We start from the raw sequence: 8,814 nt of genomic DNA, 5'->3' as shown, positions 1-8,814 counted from the left end.
ATGGTAGAAGTGATAGCTATTTCGGAAATCACCACATTTCCTCATCAGACTTCTTTCAGTAGGCTTCGAACCGACGATCCCACTGACTCAGCCAGTTGCCTATGCACCGTGCTAAGTACGCCTTGTAAAATATTGTTTGCTTTTTTCCAGTATTTTCATTTTTAACCGACTTCCAAAAAAGGAGGAGGTTATCAGTTCGTCGGAATATTTTTTTTTTTTGTTTTTTTTTTATGTATGTTCCTAAATCCTTTTTTGTTGAATATAATTGTTATAAGGCCAAAAAAATAACAAAAACAAATAACTTAAGGACGAGCACACCTAAAAGTTAAACATTCTAAAAATAGAATTAGCAAAAAACAATACCAACAACCACATGATCAAGTGAATTGCAGCGGAATAGCTGCACTTGATTGTGTTGGCATAACAAGAATGAAAATAGTGGAAAAAAGCAACCGATAATTTACAAGGCGTACTTAGCACGGTGCATAGGCAACTGGCGCAGTCAGTGGGATCGTCGGTTCGAAGCCTAATGAAAGAAGTCTGATGAGGAAATGTGGTGATTTCCGAAATAGCTATCACTTCTACCATTTTTTCAAATTATTGTTGCTTTTCCACAATAAATTTTCATTTAAAAACGGCCTCGAGCTCAATAAAAATTGTTGAATATAATTGTTATAAGGCCAAAAAAATAACAAAAACTAAAAACTAAAAATCAAAAATAAAAACTAAAAATTAAAAACCACACTGCCGTATAATTATGTTAAGTACTTTCAGAAAATCGAAGCCAGTGAGCGTGATTCGTGAGTGCAAAGTCATACTCCGAAGAATACAAAGTTCCGTTTGAAAAATTACCGGGGAGGAAGTAGATCCACTTCAAACAAAAATCGCGGCAACACTGCCTTTTCAGACGTTGGCTGCAGCTAAGGAGTTTGAAATAAATCTGCTGCAACAAGATTATATCGAGGCAAGGTGAGTAAAATGTGATCAATGTAACTACTTTTTATGTGAACTAATAACAAATTTGTGTATTTTTAGAAAACTTTTCTTTTACGGCTGTAGGGTCAAGACAGCACTGTTGACGATTTGTTCCGTCAGCTTTTCAACGACGATTTTCTATCCCTTTGCAACTGGGATGGCAGAGGTAACAAGCAGGCGCTGTCCCAGCTTTCTTGTGTGTCGGAAATTTTGTATGGTAAGTAATTTGAATATGCCTATATTTCCACTGATTCTTCAATTTCGTGTCTGTATATCCTTACCAGATGTTTTCCAGCTAAATGGACGGGCTGCTTACGAAAAAAACATTCGTAAGTCTGTTGACCTTAGTCAACAACCGATTTAAGCAGCGAAACTACCGGCAGAGAAACACCTCAAAGGTGGGAAATATAAATATAAGTAATACCTCAATATAAACAATAAGTATATACTTGTTGTAATAAGTAAATATATACATACATATGTATATCTATGGACACAGAAATGGCACAAAAATGTTAAGATAACTTACAGCCATGGTTTCTGAAAATATATTTTGTTAATTTTAGGAAAAACTTAAATGAATTCTATAACGAAAACCATGTAAAATAGTTTTAAAATAGTCTTCGAACGTTTTTGAAAATTCGAGAAAATTTTCGAAACGTTCATAAAAATTTCAAGATTTCAGAAAACTCAGAATTTTCAGAAAATTTTTGATTATGTAGTTTTGTAGCCCAATCAATTTTAGTCTTTCAAAGTGCAAACGTGAAGCCTCTCCAAATTCGCGTTGATTTTTGATATTTTTTTATGTGTTTGAGATTTTCTTCCATACAAAAATTAGATTTCGCAAAATTTATGTGGAAGAAAAAATAAAATACCTTTCAGAAAAAAAATTTAAAAAATCAACACAAATCTTGGGAGACTTTAGGTTTGCGCTTTGTTAGACAAAAATAAATCGGCCTACAAAACTGCATACCAAAAAATTTTCTGAAAATTCTGAGAAAAAACTTTAAAATTTTGATATTTTTTTTGTTTCTGTAATTTACTAATTTTTATTTTTTTTTAACTATTTCACATGGTTTTCGTTATAGAATTCAATTAAGTTTTTCCTAAAATTATCTAAAAATTTTTTTTTTATAAAACATGGTTGTAAATTGTTTCAAAATTTTTGTGCCATTTCTGTCTCCACGGGTGTATATAAATGCCAAAGTATGAATATTAACAGTAGGTATTTAACTATATAATGTATTGAAATTTCATATTATATTGAATTTAGCTTTAGAACTCTAACAAAGGCATTTTAAATGGTTATTGTTAGTGCTCCAACGCTACTATAGAATAAAAGTAAAAAAAATGTTGAAATAAGACAAAATTTGGTGTGCTGCAGTTGTTAAACGCCTAGTGTTAACATTTTCGTTTTTATATTCTTTTATATAAATAACAAAACAGTCAAAAATTTAAATTATTATTAACTAAAATAATCAACTTAGTTTGAACACAAATTTTTTTCGATTTTACATCTCTTCTTTCATACTAATAACATAATAATGTAAAATGTATGTAGGCTACTATTAACTTAGTTTTTGATTTCAATTGTTAACTTTTGGTTTCATTATATGCTGCTAAATAATTTTGGATATATGAATTTAATAAAGTTTTATTTATTTAAATATAAATTACATTTCGATTACGTTCCCGAATTCCGCTCCGCTGGAATCGAACTTAGGTATTCTGCTTTACGATCGAAACGAAAGAAGAAGAGGAAGACAGAAAACATCTTTCGAAATTAGCTGTTTGCCTAGGAATGTGTGAAATCGAAACAAAACAAAGAAATATTTGCCACCAAACTATAGCAGCATATGAAGTTAAAGTTTTTAAATATTTTAAAATAACTAAATATACCTATATAACTATATATCACTGTAATTTAAAAATAAAATTTAAGTGGATACATAATTATAAGAATGAAATCCATAGCCGCGGCGTTATTGCTTGAAGAGAAGAACGAGTCCCAGATTGCTGATGCGGAAGTTGAAAGGCGGAAATTTAGGGACATGTTTGATCTTTTTCAGATGAGTGAAGAGTCATAAGGAATTCATCTTGAACTGTATTACTCATCGCTTAAAGTCAGTGAAATTATAAACGTTGTTTGAGCAGTCCACCACATTTGCATTTACTACAGAGTGGAAGATTTGAACGCAAATGAATCCCATTATGAAAGCCGTCAGGAGGAGGGGAAGAACAAAGCTTATCTTTCCATAGCAAATCGAATTCGAGACACCTCTTTTTAAAAAGTTAGTAAAAACGAGTGCAATTACCGCTCGTGAAAACACAGAAATCGAGAAAATTCATTTATGATGACTTACAATCATGCACAGTATATTTCACTTAAATTTTTTATAAAATTTTATTATTTAAACCCACGAAAATAACAATTGAAACGTTCTCCGTCAACAAATTTGCAACTTAGAAAAACGGAACTACGATCGAAATGTAGAATAGGTATAATCGTAAATTTCGAAGATTGATCGAAAGGAAACGGAACGCAGAATACGATTCGAGTCGAAATGCAGAATAGGGCTGATAGTTTTCAATTAAAACTGAATGAACTTCACTTTCGATATTAAGTTCTTTTATATAATGTTGCATATAAAATATACTTTTATGGACATAACAAAACAACTTAATTGTTTATTTTTATTTATTAAAAATTATTTAATTTACAACATAAATTAAATACTTTATAATTTGCTTAACTAACTTGTATTAATAAAAAAAAATACATCAAAAAAAGAATAAAAAAAAATATGAAAGTTTTTTTTTTGGATTCGAACCCAGAACTTCAGGATGAGGGGCGAGCTGCTAGCCATTCGACTATTGCACCGGATATCCGGCGGCGCGCTAAATGCGGTTTTACTTGTCGCTACAATACCAAAGCCCTTAAAACCTATGAGTGTGACAAAGATGGATGTATATATACCCTGCAAACCATTTTTTCAGAGTATTCTGCATTGTAAAGAAATTTTAAAGAATTCGTTAAGATTTAGTTCGATTTTTTGCCGAATTTTCTAAAATTAAATAAATTACGCACACTTCCATTCTTTTACGAAATTTCGGAAGATAATCTGTGAAGCAACGAAAATAATGTTGCTATGTGAAGAATATCTTTCAGAATTTTTCCAGAATTTTCTTTATTTTTCGTACAGAAATTTCTTTACGAGTTCGTGTCAACCCCTTCATATAATTTTCTTTGAAAATTCGTAAAAAAATCGTTACAGAAATCAGATACTCCTAACGATTTCCTTAAGATTTCGGGAACTTTGGTTTGCAGGGTATTTATATTGGGCGAACGCATGGGTAAGAAGGTGATAGAAAGTCACACGTACACAAGACTTTTGGGACTATTTTCCCATCGCTCTTAACAAAGTGCTTGTAATGAATAGGGTTTGGTGACCATTTAAATGTCACGCGTGCCGGTAACGTTACTAAGTTAGGTGACCGGGACTCTTCTTGCTGGGGTAAAAGTTATACATGTGTGTGTAATGTGAAAGTTATACGTGTATTGGTAATGTAAAATGTATACCTGTGAGAGTACGAGTATGAAAGTTATAGTTGAGTGAAAGTAAAGGAGAATTTTGTCAAGCCAATGGTCGGGGGCACGATCGCCAGCCAACCTACCTCTAAAATAAAATGTTGGTTTGCTCCTGAAGGGAAAAGAAGTGCGTGCTAGTCACTATTTAAATTCTCGCCAAATGTAGGCAAAAATCAGTAATGGAGGACCGTTTATTAGCTGTCTAAGCCGTAAGGAGTCCTGTTAAGAAGGTAAGACAGTTAATTGTGCTGAAATGACTTGAAAAATATTCGTGATATAAAAGTCCGTTTAATGGTAAAGTATCAAGTGAAATTAAAACCTAAATTAAAATGGAACTAAATTAAAATAACGTTAAATTGAAGTAGAAGAAAATAAATTTAAATTAAAAAAAATCAAATTAAAAACATAATAAAATATTAGCATGTATTACAGATTAAAATGATAATAAATAAAAGAAAAATAAGTTTTATTCTTATTAAGTAAAGAAAAATTTAACTTGAACTATTCTAAGTGAAAAGTCAAAAGAACCTATTTATCTAAACACACAGAGCCATATAACATAAGGTAATACATGTAAGATATACATGCATGCACCAATACAGACATACTACAGTATGATGACCAACAAGAAAAAGTGCTTGAAAAATAATAAATTGAGTCATTTCAAATAAAAATTCAGTTTAATGAAACTCCACGAAGTCTAATTGGGTATGTACTCCGTAGGTTCACACAGGCATATCGCCAGAGCGGCAAAACCGAAGTTTTCGAGTTGGGTTCTTTACGCCAGCAACTGTTGGGCATACATATGTGCAAAAAGACCAGCTGATCTGGAAGCACATAAGAACCAACGTCAACGACCGCATGCACATAAGCGGAATACAACCGATTTTGAGGGAGCGTAGTAAAAAGAATCCAGAGAGGAAGAAGACACTGGAGAAGGGAGATCATACATACATACATAATTAATAAACCTTCCAAGCACAGGAATCAACGCGGGAAGCGCAGCGAGAGCTTCCAAGCGCCTCGATCCAGGCGCTCTGAAAGTGGATTGTGTCATTTTTCTTACTCCCATTACACTATCTTTTTTTTGCCTGCTATTTTAAATTACACTTTCTTCTGTCATTCTTCAATTAGTTTATTTTTTTGCTCTTTTTTATAATTATCACCGTTTGTTTCTTCGCACATGATCTGTTTATGTTAAATTTATTGCGAGAACTTTTCTTCAATTAGTTAATCCTTTTTTTTGAATTTGCCGCAGATGTTTAGTTATAAATATGTATATCTTTCTTTGCATGAATTCCTATATCTAAGTTTTCATTTTTCTCCATACCGTTTTTTGGTTAGTTTAGTAGCAGTTATTACGATTTTTTTTTCTTACCCCCATATATTGTTGAGTTTTCGATATTTTGTTGGTTAAGATGCGTATCCGCGAAGCTATTCCGTTGAATTGAATTATAGTTTTTTTTTATTTTAATCGAGAATCCATTTAAATTTAGATCTAAAGAATTTGTCCTCTAAAATGTGTCGTATCAAAGCGCGTGGTCCCAATGAGTTTGACACTTCGACATTTGTCATTGTAGACCCAAATATGCTCCCTCTATGATAAACACATACTCTCCCGTACTCGCTGGAAAGCTTGTACATACGTACGTACATATTTTTTGTTTTCAGCAACCTGTCTCCCGCATGCAGGCGCCTTCATCGTTGGAGAGACCGGTGAGTGCTAGAATTTAAGCGTATACATGTACTAACGTACATGCATATATAATTATATGCATTGACCTATATTCTTGGTTTCTTGTGAAATTTGTACATAGAGGTAGTACATGAACCAAAAAGACAAGATCACGACAGCAGAAGAGTGGCCCGTTATAATCGCACTTATGAAAAAAGTAGGGCGATTTTGACATAAGCCGTTTGTTTACATTTGTTCGTTGTTTACAATTTGGTGGTGGCTTTTTACTGCAATTTTCTTAATTTTCGCTTGTGACAACGTGTGCACACATAAGGTAAAGAATAATTTAACACAACGACATGATTTATAGGAGAATTTGCATAATAAAAATGATTATTCATGCGTTCAACAATTACGCGTTTTTTTTGTTCTCTTCGTTGTTTTCTTCTTACAACAAAGATGGCGTCGAGATTTCAACAGCTAGAAAATAACTTTTTTCTTTCTTTCCTTAAGGCGTGATCTTATGTCTTTCGTTCATGGAGGTAGTAGCTTTGAGATATCTACAGCAGCGTACATGATTATTGGGCCAGGTTCCTTTCGAATGAAGGCTTAGGTAGATAAGTATAGATCTAATTACAAAGTTGAAATTCAAATATTAAGTTCACAAGCAAGAATTATATGAATCAAAAATTGTTAAACCTGCCATTTAGTTTGAATTAATTTTCAGTTGAGGTCTAAGAACAAGGAATTTGAATTTAATGAATCGTCAAGCTGTAGCTTTTAGTATATAGTAATAGGTCAAATTATTGCAGTTAGTATTGTTATTTTGGTAATGAATAAATGATTCCAATGTAGAGAAGTTGAAAAGATATAAGAATGAGTTGCTAAGATAATTGGTTTGGTGTGGGTGTTGCACTAGTGCAATAGAGGGGACATGGGTGTTGCTGACTTCAGACTGTGGACAGGGACATGACAGATAAAATTACATACGGACACTATTCAGGATTAGGGGACTCTGCGATTTGAAGGAGTCATGGCAGAGTCCAAGGCTACGACGTGTAGATGGGAAGGGATGACTCCACCTGACAGGACTGGCCTTTTCTTCCATCATACCCTAACATCTATCTTATCTTTCTTATTTTAACCTCCACCTAGGCATGAAATATATTTTTGTTTACGTATGTAGCTGAAGTTAAGGCTGGGGGAAACGACCCACCCATCCTACGAGCTTAGCCTGGGCTCGCCACCATGCCTTCCCACCGCCTCGCTTTACCCCAACAACCAGTTACATAACAATGGCGCCCAACGTATAGCCCAGTAATCTTTTAGTCTTCCCACAAGTCTTCTGATCTTCTATCTATCTACCACCCTGGATGTCTATATCTGCTATTTCTTCTTGCTGTTCTTCTGTAAAATCTATCCCACTACTTTAACTCCAGTATTGATTAGGGTTGTTATGGCAGCGTTGCGTCGCCCCAACGAATTCAACAGGTGCTGTAATAACAAATATGAGGGGGGAAACTGCTTCGCCTTTGGAAGTGCCTTATATAAGCTCAAAGCTCGCATAATTGACAAACAAAGGCAAGGTTGATACTAATTTGGGGGTAAAACTATTTTTCTCTGTAGCTTCAAGCAGTTTAAGCTACCGTGTGTAGAGTTGCACACTTAACATGCGTGAGGTTTGCAGCGGGCGTATAGGGATAAGCTGAGGTTAAGGAAAAGTTTGGGAACCATATTTGAAGCTAGTGCTTTGGATGATGCTGTTCCAAACTAAGGGGGTATACATAAATAGGTGACCGCGACTTTTGACGGCAGACTGACTAGAGCACACCCACTATGACCTCGCCTAGGTGCAGCACCGAAAACACGCCAATCAAAATCATAAACTGTTTATCGAACATATACATTTATAAACATAGCTATCTATTAACTTCTTCTGCCAAATCTTGGAAAAGGAATTTCCGGTAATTGATCGAGTTAATAATAATGTCATATCTAGATACACATATAATGTTTTCATGTATTTACATTGAGAACATTATCTTTATTTTTTTCAGTATATTGAAGCACAGAGCTATCCGTATTACTAGTTTTGCTTTTTTTGGATTAAGTTTGGGAATCAATCACGTTTTATACCATCTATAGTCGAATAAACTGACTTTTTTTTAATTACATTTCTCGCGACTCCGAAGTAGGGTTTTGTTTTTATATGTTGGTCATAAATCTACGGTTTTAACTCGAAGGTTGAGAAGAACTTCCGTTAAGGCATACAGCACGTACTTGTTCTTTACGGTGATAAATTTTGATTTTGCTTACGAAAATTTTCTTTTTGGTGTGAAGGTGAGGGTGAAGGGAAGAGCGAAATCCCGAGGAGAGTTGCTGGTGGATTAGGGCTATTTAGCACCGATAGGCCGGTGACTAGAAGTGTCACACGCGCGCTAGAGAACCAGGTCGTCGGGTCCCTATTCAATCAAATCGACACTGATTTTTTTAATAGGTGCGCACGTTAACCCAGCGTAGCTATAACAAGTCAGCTATCGATCTGCGATTCGAATAACAGCCTTAGTTTTTCAAG

At 34.1% G+C, this 8,814-nt stretch overlaps 1 long non-coding RNA gene across 2 annotated transcripts; it reads left to right on the top strand.

Moving 5' to 3' along the window:
* Positions 1-688: 688 nt before the first annotated feature.
* LOC118736480 lies at positions 689-2,740 on the top strand. 2 transcript variants are annotated; one of them, XR_004992686.1, is made up of 4 exons: positions 689-969; positions 1,036-1,192; positions 1,260-1,373; positions 2,699-2,740. It is a non-coding gene; the product is annotated as an uncharacterized LOC118736480 (long non-coding RNA). The 2 variants fall into 2 exon arrangements; XR_004992685.1 differs by lacking the exon at positions 2,699-2,740 and having other exon boundaries at positions 1,260-1,614.
* Positions 2,741-8,814: the final 6,074 nt, after the last annotated feature.

Source organism: Rhagoletis pomonella, unplaced genomic scaffold (genome assembly GCF_013731165.1).
Source record: "Rhagoletis pomonella isolate Grant_MI unplaced genomic scaffold, Rhpom_1.0 Rhpom_scaffold_00003, whole genome shotgun sequence".
Taxonomy (NCBI): domain Eukaryota; kingdom Metazoa; phylum Arthropoda; class Insecta; order Diptera; family Tephritidae; genus Rhagoletis; species Rhagoletis pomonella.
Note: the sequence above shows the minus strand (reverse complement) of the source record. Positions and strands in the feature narration are given on the sequence as shown.